We start from the raw sequence: 17,329 nt of genomic DNA on the forward strand, positions 1-17,329 counted from the left end.
GCAATGTTTTGTATCATTAATTGGCACCGACCTTCCGAGCCGACTTCCTGCCCTGACCAGCTTTGGCCTCCGGGCCAGCACACCCCATGCGTGAGACATTAGCGGATGTCCAGGACAAGCCAGCTGGCCAAACTGCTAACAGCGCCTTCAGAGCTCCTGAGTGCCGAAGCCTTGTGCTCCATTCCAGGAACCCTTCCTAGACCGGGTCCATGGGCAGAGACCGGGTTTCCATGGAAATTTAGTGGACTCCTTCCAAACACGCAAGAGCCTGAGGGTCAGTGCAGGCAGCGAAGCGTCAGCACACTGGGGAAAGGACAAGCTGATAAGAGACTCTGAGTTACATGCTTGAATAAGAAAATGAAGAACATAAATAAAAAGATAAAAGGTAAATAAAAGTAAAAAGATAAAAGAACAAAAAGAATAATGAAATAAAGAAAATTTTAAAAATCTCAGACTGTGGGAATCCACGTGAAATTTTTTTTTGCAGGAAAATTCTGGGGAAAGGATCCTAAAGTAAACAAAAAAGAAAACAATTATGAGTCACTTTTTTTTTTTTTTTTTTTTGACAGTCTCACTCTGTCGCCCAGTCTGGAGTGCAGTGGTGCGATCTCAACTCACTGCCAGCTCTGCCTCCCGGGTTCCCGCCATTCTCCTGCCTCAGCCTCCCGAGTAGCTGGGACTTCAGGCGCCGCCACCATGCCCGGCTAGTTTTTTGTATTTTTAGTAAAGATGGGGGTTTCGCCGTGTTAGCCAGGATGGTCTCGATCTCCTGACCTCATGATCCGCCCGACTTGGCCTCCCAAAGTGCTGGGATTACTGGCGTGAGCCACCGTGCCTGGCCTACGCTGAGTGACATTTGTAAATTGACCACAGTAACATAAGAAGATGGGGAGAAAAGCAAGCCCAAAATCAAGTGTGATCCGAGATACACGGGAATTCACCAGCGACAGGAGAGGGAATGCCACAGGACTTTGAAATACAAAACCAAAGAAAAAAAAATTAGAAATGAAGAGAAGATTCTTCTCAAATCCATTCAGAGGAAATGAGATGGAAGAAAATGAATGAAAACCTTAAGCAAATTTCCAAAGTGTAACTGACAGAAAGAAACCCAGGTTTCAGATGCCATAGGAAGTTTTAGAGATGAAGAAAATAGCTTAAACCCTTAAGAAAAGTTAAGTGTTCCTGAGACAGAAGGACCAGCCACCTGCTCCAAGCACTCCAGGAAATTCCAGTCCCTGAAGTATATCAGAGCAGGGCTTCCTCAGTTTAAGGAAAGAGAAAGCAAGATCCCCACCAGGGCCACCATGCACTCATTTAAGAAAAGAGAAAAGACAGCTGGACAGCAGGATTTCCCCTGGACACTGTTAAATTTGGTTTATGGAATGCTCACAGGTGTTTTATTGAAGAGACTAATGGGGATAACGGAGAAGATGACATACTTTCCTGAGAAACTGCAGTGGAAGCAAAAAGAGATGAAAGGACATTAATCAGTTTTAGAGAAATGGGCCCCACACTGCCAGGACACAGAAGGGCAGCCTGGGTCTCCACAGGATCGTGACAGGCAACCACAGCTCCTGCGACTACAGGAATTCTACAAACAGATTTTCACACTTAGAAGAAAACGCCACCCAGGACTACCCACCCCGATTAATTTTCTCAAAAGTGGTTTTGCAGAAGCTCAGAAGAAAAGTCAGGACACAGGGCGCCAGCCAGCCCCACCTTCCCAAAATCACCTGCCCCGGGGCCACCCACCTGCAATCACACTGTTAGAGATGGGTTTTTATTCTCAGCCGTTTCCAGAGCAAATATTCCTGGAGAAGCAGGCATTAGAGCAGGGTGCCTCTTTACAGAGATCCTGGAGAGCGAGGCTTCAGCAAGTGACTGGCCAGGGACCCCGAGAACTTCACGGTTGCGGGGCTGGAGTGTAGAGGGGGAAGAACCCTAATGGCGGGTGAGTTGAAAATGGAAGAGTGTTCTTCACCTCAGAGTCTCCTGGAGCCTTTCCCTTCAGGAACTGAAGCGGTGAGAAGGGCTGTGCAGCCTAAGACGGGTGCTACCTGGGCTTCGATAGCTGACGCATCTGTCCCCAGAGATGGGCAGCCCCCAGCCCAACCCACCCTGTAATAACTGAAGTCCTTCGTCCCCACCCAGCGCCAGTCCGGGGGTCTGTTGCACACTGTGTACTTGACCAACCTATGCCATACATGAAGTGATGATGTCACTTTCCTACTTCAACTGCCCCCCCCCCGAAGTATACCTTCTGGACATTGGAAAAAAGACACCCCTTAATGTAGCCCCAAGGCCTCTGCTCTCCATGAACCTCCTTAGGGCGACTGCAGCGTGGCGAGCAGGTGCCGTGGGCTTCTTGATAAAAGTGTAAAATGAAGCTCTGTCTGAAAGGACCCCCATCTGTTAGATTTGGAAAACATCTAAAGGCCGTTTGCTTTTCACAATGAATAGACTTTTAGGAATATATTCTAAGGAAAGGAAGAAGATATGGAGAACCAAATTCAACAAGAATATTCTTTGCAGCAATAGCAAGGGAGGAAGGGAGGGAGAGAGAGAGAGAAGAGAGGAAAAGGGGAACAGAGAGACAGGGAGAAGAGACAGAGACAGACACAGAGAGACAAGAGAAAGAGAAAGAGAGACAGAAAGAAGAGCGACAGACAGAGAGAGGCAGAGAGAGCACCTAGCTCATTTTCAACTTGACCTCCTGGGAGAATCTAGCAGGATAGTGGCATCCTCAGCACATTCTTGTACTGGGGCAGTCAAGTTTCAAGGCAAAGTTCCCCAAACTAAAAGGTAACAAATACTAAGACTGGAGAAGCTGTGCATGTTCTTTTCCAGCTCCTTTTTGCAGCATCAGCAGAATGGGGCAGGTTGCTGCATTCATTCAAAAAGTCGACACTGCAGGAGGACCCAGCTGCAGAGATGGGGGTGAGAGGGCAGATGTTCTCTTGCTCACTGAGCTCACACCCCGGAGAGGGCCAGCGCCTAACGCCGCCTCCACAGGTTCCATGGAGGACACAGGAGAGTCTGCGGCCATGTGAAGAGCAGACCCACATTTCTATGGCTCCCTCCCGGGGGAGCTCAGAGCTGCATCTCATGAGTCCTGCTCACTCCCCTCTGTCCCGATGCCCTCGCCATCAGCATCCTGCCAATCTTCATGAAAGAGCCTGTTGCACCGCAGCCCAGCAGGGCCACAATATTCAAAATGAAAATTGTAATGATCACTCTTCTAATTGCAAAATCCCAAGAGTCAGAGAACTTCTCTCACTAAAGAAGAGGAGCGGGGTGGGGCGGGGGGCGCCGGACAGAGAGAAGCCGCCCTGGCTGTCACTCTGGGGTGCTAAAAACTGTGACACCACCTGGCACCAGCGATGAGGGACTCAAGCTCGACACCAGAGGAGGCTTGTCCAGGAAGAATAACAAGGGGCCACCGCGGGTCTCCCTCAAGCTTCCAGCTGTCGGGAAACCTTGTCCAATCACCCACCTCGCCACACCACCTGCTCACCTGCATTCTGTAGAAGTAATGCATCATTCACGTCCCAGCAGGCCAAGTGGGCAGGAAAATGGGGCCAAAAAGTAGAAAACCATGACCGTAGAAGGCAACGACACGTGACTGAGCTTTCTGAGTTGTGCGTCCTTGTGGTGATAAAAACAGTCCTAACTGAGTTGAACACCAGAATGGAAACGAACCTTCCTCCGTGCTGAAGTCGGATGACGTGTGCTTGGCTACCCGCAGTGCCTGTTTGGGCGGTGATTACTGCAGGTCACACGTGCTGTACAGGAGGAGGGCAGTGAACTCTGGAGCCAGGCTGGCCGGGTGCAAGTTCCAGCTCCATGGCCAGCTCTGTGAGCTGGGACAATTCACCTATGTCCTCTGCCTCTCGGTTTCCTCCTCTGTAAAATGGGGGTAATAGTTGCGTCCATCTGAAAGGGCTATGTGAGAATTAAACGACCTTGTAAATGTAAGGGGCTGAGAACAGTATCTGCTCTTGGTGAGCAGAAGGATGACCAGGAGGTGACCAGCAAACTACCACATTCAAAGCCTCAATACTGTTCAGTAGTGAGCAAAGACACAGCTCCTCTACGGACAAAGCCATTCATAGTCGATACTGGCAGGCAGAACTCAGATTCCTTCGAATCAGAAATTTGAACTCTGGCCAACGACTGCTGTACTGGTTGAATAAATCTTAGGGATTTGTTGTTAATGGTAAATTAGTCTACAAAAATAGAAACAGTCAGAAGGATTTTGAGAGGGTGTGGGCTCAGCTGCAACTTCTCCTCCCAAGGCCGTTGGTCAACAACATCTCCAGCCCTGTGGAAAGACAGAAGCAGTGAAGAAAATGTCAGACAAACATTTGGTGTGTTTGTACACTTCTCCCAGAAATCCTAAATGCTTTGCATGTTTCAGCTAATAATTCATTAAAATGGATTATGCTGAGCATTTTATAACCTACTTCACTGCTCTCCTGTCTAAATCCATCCCTTTGTGACACATTTTTTTTATACTTGGCTCATTTTTTCAATTGTGTTTGGTGTCTTACTCCCATGTACAGAATAAACGTGCATGTTAATGTTGATTTGACTGGTACAGCTAATGCTAAATCTGTCTCTGTTCCTTGAACGTTGACTTGTGATGGTGTCATTTAAGTCTCTTACTTCTTTTTCACTTCGAGTCAGCAAAATATTCAATGTTACTTTGATCAAAACTTGCTCACTAGTGTTATGGAGGATATAAAAGCAAATGGAATGTGTTTCCTGCTTTCAGGAGGATTGAAATCTCAAAGTCGGTATGACAGCATGGATGGGAGTCAGCTCAGTTTGCAGCTTTTAAAACATGTTGGAATCTTTCCTTTGCCATTTTTGATGGTGAGACCCTGAGCAAATCATTTCCACAAGCATCAGGCTCTCCATCTACGACATGGAAGTAAAAAGAGCAATCTTGACAAAATTGTGATGACTACAGACGTGTACCTAACCTCTTATTTACCTCCTCCCGATAGAAGATATTGGAACTCATCCCATTTGAGAGCTGGTGGTGATCACCCCATCCCTTGAGATTCAAGTATAATAATTATTTGGAATCCCCCATCTTCAGGTGAGGAAGACCCAGCAGTCCTCACAATGTCTTTTGGAAACTGGATTTTGTTTGACAGGTGAACTTACTCCAAGTTTCTTCTGTTTTCATGTATTTTCCTTCCTACGTGTCTCCTGGGGTTTTTTCCTTCTTCCCAATCTACATTAACCTGATGATAACAGCCAGCTGTGTTTTCTAGAATTTCCCTAAATTGACTTATGCCAAATATTGAATACAGTAGATTGGGAGGGTTCATTAAATCATGATAGAGCATCCTAAAGAAGGAAAGTAGACACCCTTGTTCTTAGAGGGTCTTCAGCCATCTCACCCTGGAGAAGGTTGCTGATTGCCTCTTCTCCTCAGACAGTCTTGTTACTGTATCACTTTTATTTTTATTTTTTTGAGATGAAGTCTCGCTCTGTCACTCAGGCTAGAGTGCAGAGTCATGATCTTGGCTCACTGCAACCTCCACCTCCTGGGTTCAAGTGATTCTCCTGTCTCAGCCTCCCGAGTAGCTGGGCTACAGGTGTGAGCCACCACACCCAGCTAATTTTTGTATTTTTGGTAGAGACAGAGTTTCACCATATTGGTCAGGCTGGTCTTGAACTCTTGACCTTGTGATCTGCCCGCCTCAGCCTCCCCAAGTGCTGGGATTACAGGCATGAGCCCCTGCGCCTGGCCTGCATCACTTTTTATGCCTCGCCTTCATCCTTACAGCTTCTCCTTCCTAGTGGCCTCAACTCCCAACCCCGGAGTAAGGGTCACAACTGTCCATCTTCATGCAACACAGCTTTGTTCCCCTTCTTCTCCTCCCCACCATGCCCTGTGGGCTGCTTTTCTACAACCAGAATGGAGACCCAGGGAGATCTGCTAAACTAAGACAATTCTCACCCCTGGGAGAAAAATCTACTTCCCAGTTCTCAATCCTGCTAAACTATTGTTAAGATAAAGAAGGACCATGATAAATCCTATTGGCTGAGAGAAGAACGCTCTCCAGATTGCCATAGGATGGGAGAGGAGGTGACAGAATCTGCAGCCATTTGGTCGAATATGTGATATGTGAGTCATTCTGAGGAATACGTTAAAAGTCTGTAGTCAGATCTTGGAAAATGATATTTCCAGTAGAGGGAATAATGTAACAAAAAACCCAGGCAGAAAACAAATAAGGGTGTGTGGAGAAGAACAATAATGTGATGTGAATGAAGGGTTCGGTGTCATGAGTGAGAAATGGCTGACCGAAAGTAGGGAGATGCAGAGAGGAAAATACCACGGGAAGACTGAACATCACATTAAGTGATTTAGGTGATTCTGCCTGCAGTGCAAATATTTTGGACTCTGAAGTGAAGTCATCAAAAGGTTTACATCTGTAATGGAGGATTGGTCTAGATAGCCTCTCAGATCCCACTCGGCTTTGAGATCCTTGATTCCACCGTCAGACTTGCGGGTCTGGAGGGCGGTTCTGCAGGGTCATGAAGGAAGGATTCCAGGAGGCTGGAACAGGAAGGACTTTCAGGCGACCACATCAAGAGATCGAGTGGGGTAAGAAGAGCCTGAACTAAAAGGAATGCAGTGTAAATATGAAGGAGAAAGAGGAAATGGGAAATTGATTAGAAACGATAAGAACGATAAGTAGAGAAAAAGGGGAACGTGTGATTCCAAGGTTTAGAACAGTATTTGTAAGTTATAGTCCCATAACTTCTTGCATAAATAGTATCTAAGAGTCATTTTAAAAAGAATAGCAAACTTCCAAGTTCCACTGAAAGACATCAGCATCTCTGTGGAGTGAATTGGGGAAAGAGAAGTGGTCTGTTGAACTTTTAGACATGCAAAATGTGAATTGAATTGCATGAGTGACACCAACCATGTGAAGATATTTAGCAAGAGCTCTTTTTTCTCTTTTTGGCCTATGGTATTTAATCCTTCTATCATCATTATCATCCTTTCTCTAATTTAATGTCTCTGAACCTTTATTCAAAAATCCACTGCATATATGTAACATGTTTGTGAGATTATTACAAGACCCTCTAGGAGGTTTCATTAACCCAGTTTTCTCTTATTATACCAATACCACACTATCTTGATAGTTCAGGTAAGTCCTCCACCGTTTTTTTCCAAGTTATCTTAGCTCTTTTGGGTTCTTTAAATTTCCGGACACATTTTGGAATCCGCTTGTTCATTTCTACTGAAAAAAAAAAAATAAAGTAAAATAAAATCATGCTGGGATTTTGATTGGAATTGCATTAAACCTGTGATCCACAGGGGCAGAATTGACATCTTAACAATATTGAGCCTGCTGATCCATGAACACAGTATATCACTTCATTTATTTAGTTCTTTAATTTATCTCAGCATCACTGCCTGCTTTTCAGTGTATAGATCTTACACATCTTTTGTCAGATTTAGTCTTAAGTATTTCATTTGTTGATGTGCTATCAATAACATTGCTTTGTAAATTTCCATTTCCAATTTCTTGCCAGTGTATAAAGAGATAAATATTGCTTGTGTGTTGATTTTGTATCTGGCAAACTTTTCAAACTCACTTATTAGTAAGTAATTTATTATTATTAGTTTTAGTGGCTTTTTGTGATTTCAGGAGATTTTATACATAGGTGATCACGTCACCTGCAGATACAGATAGTTTTAAATCTTATTTTCTAATAAGGGTGCATTTTATATATTTCAACTTGTCTTCTTGCACTGGCTAGACTCCAGAACAATGCTGAAAAGCAGTGAGAGAAAAGCCATCAGGTGGGATGGTAACTACAGCCCTTGTTCTTCTGTTTTGACCTGAAGCAGCCAGTGTGAGCATTTTCTCATTTGATTTTTGTGAGGACTTTTTGTTTCTTTTTTTTTTTTAATTTTTAAAAATACACTTTATCTTTTAGACAGAAAAATTGAGGGGAAGGTACAGAGAGTCCTATATGCCTTCCCTTCCCCCACGTGCACAGCCTCCCCCACTAACAACACTTCTGCCAGAGGGAGCATTTGGAACAATTGAAGAACCTACGCTGACATATTGTCGCCCAGAGTCCACAGTTTACATGAGGGCTCCGTCTTGGTGCTGGTCCTATGGGTTTGAACAAATGTGTCATGACATGTATCCACCGTGATAGCATCGTACAGAGCAGTTGCACTAAAATCCTAAAAATCTCCGTGTTTCACCTCATCATCTCTCCCTCTTCCCAACACCTGGGAACCACGGATATTTTCACTCCATAGTCTGGCCTTTTTTGGAATGTCCTTTAGTTGGAAGCTTACAGTATTTAGTCTTTTCCGATGGGCCTCTTTTGTGTAGCCGTGTGTGTTTAAAGTTCCTTCATGTCTTTTAATGGCTTGACAGCTCACTTCTTTTCAGTGCTAAACAATATTCCATTGTCTGGATATATCACAGGTCATTTATCCACTCACCTACTGAAGAACATTTTGGTTTCTTGGTTGCCTCCAGGTTTGAGCAATTATAAATAAAGCTGCTATAAAATTAGCAATTATGAATAAAGCTTCTATAAACATCCATATGCAGGTTTTTCTGTGAACACAAGTTTTCAACTCCTTTGGATAAATACCGAAGACTGCAATAGCTGGATCACATGTTAAGAGGACATCTCGTGCCCATCAATGATACACTGGATAAACAAAATGTGGCATGTCTATACCACAGAATACTATGCAGCCATAAAAAAGAAAGAGTTCCTGTCCTTTGCAGGACATTAGAGTGATTGTCATATTAGTGCCCATTCTCCCCATCAGGCCGCAGGTTCGTGAGAGCAGGGGCCATGGTCATGTTGGTGAACCACGGTATTCTCAGTGACTATCCATGTGCTTAGAAAGTATTTGCGGAATGAGCAAATGGGTCTGCAGTTCCAACCAAAGCAAAAGCTTGACTCTGGAAGAATGAAAGTAGGTAACATCTCCAAAGCAGACCCCATAGCATAAGAAAAGAAGGGAGGAACGTAGGCAGAGCTGAAGGATGAATATCGGCACAGGAGTAGGTGAGAGTTCCAGAAATGCTGGGCTTTCGCGTGTTTTTATTTACCTCATATCTGTGTTTCCATCTCTGTGTAGCGTGACTCTCATATCCCTCTCTATTTCTATATTTCTTTACTGACAAGGACAGAGGTAGTGCATTGGACACACTACTAACCAGCATACTCTCTCGGACTTGCAAGAAAATGTAGAGAAAAAAAGCTAGAAATGGTATCTCAGAAGAAAAAAATATCAAAAATATGAGAATAAATGTGGGAAAAAATCAATGTTTAAAGACAACTTCCCAACATATTTAGGTATCTCTGTGACCTAAAATTTCATCAGGACTCCCCACATTTCTTTCTTTTTACATTGCTGTGTGAGTGTGTGTGTGTGTGTGTGCGTGTGTGTGTGTGTGAATTCAACAGACATCTACCAAAAAAGAATGCTATTGCTAGAATAATGCTACTACGGGGGAGAAAAATGTAGTTTTTTTCTTACACCCATCTTAGCTCCATTGGCTGGGGTTCCTATAACAAAAGACAGGTGAACCCAAAAAAAGCAAACGGAGGTTTATTAGCATATATATTTCATAGACACGTGGGAGATACACGGGGAATGAGGGAATCTCAAAGAGACAGCTCAGGGCTTTCGTTTATATAAATCTTCGACAAGGATAATAAATGTTTAGAGAAGTGCCAAGACAAAGTAAAAGGACTTTGGGTCATTGGGGGCAGCAAATTGTGGGAAGGCCAATAAATGATAGATTTTTGTGTAAATTCCTCTGGTGCTGTTTCCTGAATGATAAGGGTCTGAAGTTGTCTGCAGAGATTGACCTGCGTCCTTTCTGGCAGAGAGGGGAGAAAGGGCACTGTTGTCTTTGTATGATACGATTATGTTGTGTGCTTTTCAGAAAACAGAGGGAACGCCAGAGCGCTTCTTAATTGCCTTCAGCTCAAAATATTTTAGCATGGTGAGTTTTATTCTCTGCACTATTCCTGCTGCAGATATCTCCAAAGGCATCAGACGCATCCACAGCACTACTTGTGGGGAAATATTGAGCAGAACTGGAATCAAATGTATAATTCAGCCCCACAGAGTCTCTGAGCCACAGGACAGAGAGAACTGCCCGGAGTCAAGGCAGACGCTGAGCAGCTGACATTCTAAGAGGCTCCTTCCAGTAGGTCGGCGCATAAACTCAAGTTCTTTTCACAGATTTGTCTGTGTTTCTTTTGTGGAAAAAAAAAAATGACCCTGTAGCTAAAATGTGTACTTCATAGTGCAAGAAAAACAACATCTGGAGCCTTAGCCAGAAGCAGCACAGACCCAGGCAGCCTGGTGGTGTCTGGCGGGGACAGCCCACGAGATCCATCAGCAAGTGGCCCTGCGAGTCGCCACCAGCAACATATGTTTACATGCTAATGAATGTCAGGCTCATTTAGAACAAATTTGCATCCATCAAAGTCAAACAGCGAGCAGAGCAGCACATTTTCCTGTGTGTCAGTGGCCCCTGAGATATCGGGGAGAACTTGAATTGCCTGACCCCTTCAACTTCCAAGCCTCCCAGAGGGAAAATGTAGACCCCGGGAAAGGACTGTGCTAGAAACCATTTGTTCTTACAGATGTCCAGAGTAGTCTTGTGATTCCTTCTAAGGGAGGGTGGGGGAGACCTAGGGTAGGTGGAGGTGAGCCGTGCCGGCAGGATCTTCGTTCTAAGGGAGGACGAAGTGTGCTTTGCTAGGGGTGTGCAAAGACTCCCTTCTGAGGATGGGGGAGACCTAGGGTAGATGAAGGTGAACCATGCTGCCTTCTAAGACCTTCCTTCTAAGGGAGGGTGGGGGAGACCTAGGGTAGGTGGAGGTGAGCCGTGCCGGCAGGATCTTCCTTCTAAGGGAGGACGAAATGTGCTTTGCTAGACTCTGCGCTTGAGTCTCAGCGTGGCCGACCCAGATGGGAGTGAGTCACTTCTATCCTATGATTTTGGGTGTCCTCATCTGTCATCGAAGGTTTGGTTAGATGAGCTTAAAGTCACTCCAGTTGCAAAGCTGTGTGACTTGTAGATACATGCCAGTGTGAATGGTTCCCTTCACTTTAACAAGTTGCACAGATAGCCAGGCTTCTCCTTATATCAGCCAGGAGGCCCCAGAAGACGTTGTCACAGGCAAAGAGGTGATTAAAAGGAGTCACTGACGGGATTCTTTGGAGATGGGTGGGCAGGGCCCAAGGGAAGTGAGAATAGCACTCCCCAGACCATGGGCAAGGGATGCCTGGGGAGGGGCTGCTAACGTGGACAGGCATGAGTAAGAGAGGAGTGAGGACAGCTCCTCTCCCTCCTCCACCTTCTACCTGCTGCCAGCAATGAATCCAACCAGCAGCCCTAGGCCAGGCCAGGCTCCCAGAGTCAGAGCCAGGAAGAAGCCAGGCACATGGAGAAGCCACTGGTCCCCACCAACACCAAAGGTGCAGTAAGAATTTTGATGGAAATATTTAAAAACTCATTCAACAACTTCCTATCTCCCCAACCAGCCTCTACATATGATTCCACCTTCTCCAACTCCTGAGCCGTCGTCAGGGGTGTCACAGGGGTGGGGCTGCCTGCTCTGTCCAGGGCCCGGGACCCTCCTACCTTCAGAGGTCTGGGGTCCCCTCTCCCCTCCCTGGCAGCAATTGTCTTCTTTGCTGTCAAATTATTATCACTTCCATCCTCCCACAACACATGAGAATTTAAGACAGGATTTTGGTGGGGACACAGCCAAACCATATCAAAGGGGGAACCCGGGGCTCCCTCCCAGGGCTCTGGCATGAGCTTGGGTGACACAGGGTATGAGACCCCATCTGCTTCAGGTTGAATTGCATCCCCCCAAGATTCCCAGGTTATAGTCCTAACCCAGGACCTCCAGAGTGTGTCTGTATGTGGAGATAGGGCTTTTAAAGAAGTGATTAAGGTAACGAAGCCATTAGGACTGATGTCCTTGTAAGAAGAAGAGATCAGGACACAGACACCCATAGAGGGACAACCGCATGAGGACACAAGAGAAGATGCCATCTGAAAGCCAAGGAGAGAGGCCTTAGGAGGAGCCAGCCCTGAACACATCTTGGCCTTGGACCTCCAGATTCCAGGACTATGAGATATACATCTCTGTTTTTTCACAAAACTGCCTGTGGCAGCCCAACCACAGCCATGCGCCATCTTTGGTTCTCAGAAATTCCACTTGTTTTTATGCTCCTGGATTTTAGGAGGCCCCTGGATGACCAGTATGTGGCTAAAGTTAGAGAAGGAGCTCCTGGTGTAAGAGAGCCCCACACATCTCTGAGCGGACACTGAGGGGGCATGAGAGGAAGGACTGTGAAACCCCAAGGGACCCACCACTGTATTTTCATCTCATGAACAGTAGTTAGTTCGCTTTCAGCCTGTCCTCCCTGTTATTGTGGGGCGTTTCATCGGGGGGATTATATACCTAGGCACTGGTTATATTCTATTTCCAAGTACAGTGTGTGACTTCCAAAACAGGCCAGCCACCCCCAGTCCCACCCCAACAGCAAACCTTTCCTTTCCTTCCAGTTGAGGTGCCTTCTTTTCTACTTTTAAAAATTTTCTATTGAGCTGGGTGCAATGGTTCATGCCTGTAATCCCAGCACTTTGGGAGGCCAAGGCAGGAAGATCACCTGAGGCCAAGAGTTCAAGACACAGCCTAGCCAATATGGCGAAACTCCCTCCCTACAAAAAATACAAAAATTAGCTGGGTGTCGTAGCATGCACCTGTAATATCAGCTACTCGGGAGGCTGAGGCACCAGAATCAGTTGAACCCGAGAGGTGGAGGTTGTAGTAAGCAGAAATTGCACCACTGCACTCCAGCCTGGGTGACAGAACAAGACACCATCTCAAAATAAAAAGTATACTGATACATAATAATTGCACATATTTATGGGGTACGTGCCATATTTTGATACGTGCCTACAATGCATAATAATCAAAGAGGGTAATCAGAATATCCATCATCTTAAATATTTGTCATTTCTTTGTGTTGGGAACATTTTAAATCTTTTCTTCTAGCCATCTTGAAACATACAATAAATTATTGTTAACTATCATCACCCTATTGTACTATCAAATACTGGAAATTATTCCTTCTATCTAACTATTTTCATACCAATTGTATTTGGGCCGTTGCTGCATTGCTATAAAGAAATACCTGAGACTGAGTAATTTATAAAGAAAAGAGGTTTAATTGGCTCTTGGTTCTGCAGGTTGTCTAGGAGGCACGATGCTGGCATCTGCTCAGCTTCTGAGGAGACCTCAGGAAACTTACAATCATGGTGGAAGGTGAAGAGCGTGCAGGCACATCACATGGCAAAAGCAGGAGCAAGAAAGAGAGAGAAGGTGCCTGCCACTTTTAAATGACCAGATCTCAAAAGAACTCACTATTGCGAAAACAGCACCAAGGGGAGTGTGCCAAAACATTCACGGGAATTCGCCCCAGGGATCCCATCACCGCTCACCAGGCCCCACCTCCAACTCGGGTGATTACCATTCACCATGAGATTTGGGCAGGGACACACATCCAAACTATATTGCCAACAAACCAAGCTGTCTTTATCTCCTGACAACCATCATTCTACTCTCTACCTCCATGAGATCAACTCCTGTCCCTTCCGCACATCGGTGCGAAGAAGCCAAATTTTTCTTTCTGTGCCTGGCTTATTTCACTTAACATAACGCTCTCCAGTTCCATCCATGCCACTGCAAATGGCAGGATTTCATTCTTTTTATGGATGCATATTTTATTGGGTTTATAAACCCCATTTTTATCTATTCATTTTTTTATCCAAGTGCTCATTGATGGACACTTAGGTTGATTCCGTAACTTTGCTGTTCTAAATAATGCCGCACCCCGTCTTTATTGGGTTTGTTTATTGAGTACACATCTTTCCCACTAGAATCCAAGCAACATAAAAGCAGTGGCCATGTCCAAAGGTTCACCAATATGCACAGGCCTCTAATTCAGTGCCTACCACACGGCAGATGTAATAATTATCTGTCCAACTTTGTAATGAATAAAATAAAGCTATATTTCTTAAAGTGACTGGTTTCATGTTCTGAATATCTAAGTTAAGCCTACTGACTTGTTAATGCTTCACCTAAAGAAAGACATAAAACACTTAATGGACAACAGATTTCCTAAGATTTCCTTTGATGTCACTACACACATTAGCACCTACCAGACACTCTTCAAATTCCCTGAAGATGAGCCACGGTTTGGGCTTCCGTCTCAAAGACTGAAAATGTCTCTGTCTTCTACTTCCTTCATTGAATGGCTCAGAGCTCAGACTTCATTTTCATACTCACAATTAGGAAGATTCATATTCTAGGAGAAAGCTAAATTGTTCATTTGTGTTAACTCAGCACTTGGGACTCATAACCTCACCGAGAGAAAGTAAAACTACATTTTGTCGTTTTCACATGAGCCCCCAGTCGCTGCCTATAGAATTATCTTAAACCTTTGGGACCCAAGCCTCAGCATCTTATTTAAAAACACAGAATTTTGAGAAAATCATCTTTCCCAACTAGACGTATAAAAATACGGTGGCATTTTAAGATTGAAAACTTGGTGAAAAAAATAGAGAAAAAGTATGTATATATTTGAGTTTTCATTTCGTGCTAGAACTCAAATCTATTTTAATTAAATACAGTATAACTCACTGAGTCAAACTGAAACACACACAGGACAGGGGCTCTCTGTTTCCACCCACAATTGCTTCCATGCATCTAATGACTGGGTTACTCATAAACTTCCGTGAACCGTTTGCTTTTCTAATATCCACTTTGAAGACTTTGAAGTGCTACCTATGCCCAAGTTCAATAAAGTAAAAATTCACAACATTATTTGTATTTTCTTTCCAAATTATATACAATTCCGAAGGAAGTTTTACTAAAAACCTCTCATGTTTACCCATATTGGTTTCTTTTAAAGGTGGATTTTGCACCTTTAATTCTCCTTTCAAGCCATGAAACTCAACACGGCCTTGCCTAGGATTCCTAACTTGTCTAGCCAGTAGGCAGAGAGCTTTACTCTGATGAAAATAAATTCCTTTTTCATACTGTTAAGCAATTGAGTTTGCTGCTTTCTCTGAAGTAACAAGAGTAGAACTCCAATCTCTAAAATTAAGTATATTGGGCCGCATTTAAAAAAAAAAAAAAAGAAAGAAAGAAAGAAAAAAAAAAAGAGGCTGGGCGAGGTGGCTCACGCCTGTAATCCCAGCACTTCGGGAGGCTGAGGCAGGCGGATCCTGAGGTCAGGAGATCGAGATTATTCTGGCTAACACAGTGAAACCCAAACTCTACCAAAAAATATTTTAAAAATTAGCCAGGCGTGGCGGCGGGCACCTGTAGTCCCAGCTACTCGGGAGGCTGAGGCAGGAGAATGGCGTGAACCCGGGAGGTGGAGCTTGCAGTGAGCTGAGATGGCGCCACTGCACTCCAGCCTGGGTGACAGAGTGAGACTCTGTCTCAGAAAAAAAAGAAAAAGAAAGAAAGAAAGAAGGAAAGAGAAAGGAAGGAAGGAAGGAAGGAAGGAAGGAAGGAAGGAAGGAAGGAAGAAAGAAAGAGAAAGAAAGAAAGAAAGAAAGAAAGAAAGAAAGAAAGAAAGAAAGAGAGGAGGGAAGGAGGGAGGGAGGGAGGGAGGGAGGGAAACAAAGAAAGAAAACTCTCAAAAGTCCTGAAGCACAGCTGCTGATTTTATAGCAAATGCAGTTGCACATGTTCAGTCTCTGCAATGAGAATCTTGCTCTCCTGCTGGAATCTATAAATGATTGTTTGTCCTGCATATTGTTAATGGCAAGTTATAAAGTCATTTGTGCAGCACCAGGGACAGAACTTTCTCCTCTGAGGCGGGCACAGCTCATCAACCTGGGACTCGGCCCCATGGGGGGCGATGCCGGGCAGTCCTGTCTAATGGGGTGGGGAGGACAGAGGCGAAAGGGGGTCCGAGCTGGCAGCCCCACTGGGAATGAGCTGACCGTTCGGGCCAGGTGCCCATCCAGATGTATCCCATAGGCGTGGGTTAAAATGGGCTGGAACTCTCAAATCAAATCAGGGAAGGAGGCAGACGGGTCATTCCCCACCGGTACCAGGACAGGGAGGAATTCGAATTCCATGACAACACGTGCGTGCACTCACACATACCTTGCGAGATTGCCGATAATGACACCTTGGAAGGGCATTGGCCCGACTGTGATTACAGCCGAGCCAGTGAGGCTGAAGTGTGCAGCAATCACTGCCAGGCAGCCGGCGTGTCATTTTGCATCCACTGGCGTGATGAATCTTTTACATAATGTGAATCACTGTCTAATTGTGACTCTGATTGTACCTACTGCCGTCAGCACGCTCAAAGCTCCCCGAGCCGCTCGAGAAGCAAACAAGTGAGAAGAAAATGACACATAAACAGCTTTTGTTCATCATGAGAGTAAAAGGAAACTGCCCCACGTGTGATCAAAGCGGCCACGTAGATAAAGGAGGAGAGAGCCCCGACGGCTCGGCAGGTGTGGATTCCCAGACAGGGAGCAAAGCCACCAGGAAGCCACCTCATCTGTCCGTGCGCCTGGAGCCTTTCCAAGCGCTCCCACCTGCTACAGGATGCAGTGTCAGGAGAAGACCCAGGGACCAGCGCCCAGCAGAGCGAGGGTTCACGTCACAGCCCAGTCACTTCCTGTCCTTGCAGACCTGAGCAGATTCTCTCATCTCACTTTTTGTCAAGATCAAATGAGACTCTGTAAGGTAACGGATCACGAGGTCAGGAGATCGAGACCATCCTGGCGAACACGGTGAAACCCCGTCTCTACTAAAAAATACAAAAAACTAGCCGGGCGAGGTGGCGGGCGCCTGTAGTCCCAGCTACTCGGGAGGCTGAGGCAGGAGAATGGCGTGAACCCGGGAGGCGGAGCTTGCAGTGAGCTGAGATCCGGCCACTGCACTCCAGCCCGGGCTACAGAGCGAGACTCCGTCTCAAAAAAAAAAAAAAAAAAAAAAAAAAAAATTTTCCGTGGTTTGGCGCAGTGGCTCATGCCTGTAATCCTAGCACTTTGGGAGGCCAAAGTGGGTGGATCACGAGGTCAGGAGGTCAAGACCAGCCTGGCCAACATGGGGAAACCCCGTCTCTACTAAAAATACAAAAATTAGCCAGGTGTGGTGGCAGGCGCCTGTATTTGCAGCTACTCGGGAGGCTGAGGCAGGAGAATTGCTTGAAGCGGTGGGGCGGAGGTTGCAGTGAGCCGAGATCATGACA

This window comes from Theropithecus gelada, chromosome 9 (assembly GCF_003255815.1).
Source record: "Theropithecus gelada isolate Dixy chromosome 9, Tgel_1.0, whole genome shotgun sequence".
NCBI lineage: Eukaryota > Metazoa > Chordata > Mammalia > Primates > Cercopithecidae > Theropithecus > Theropithecus gelada.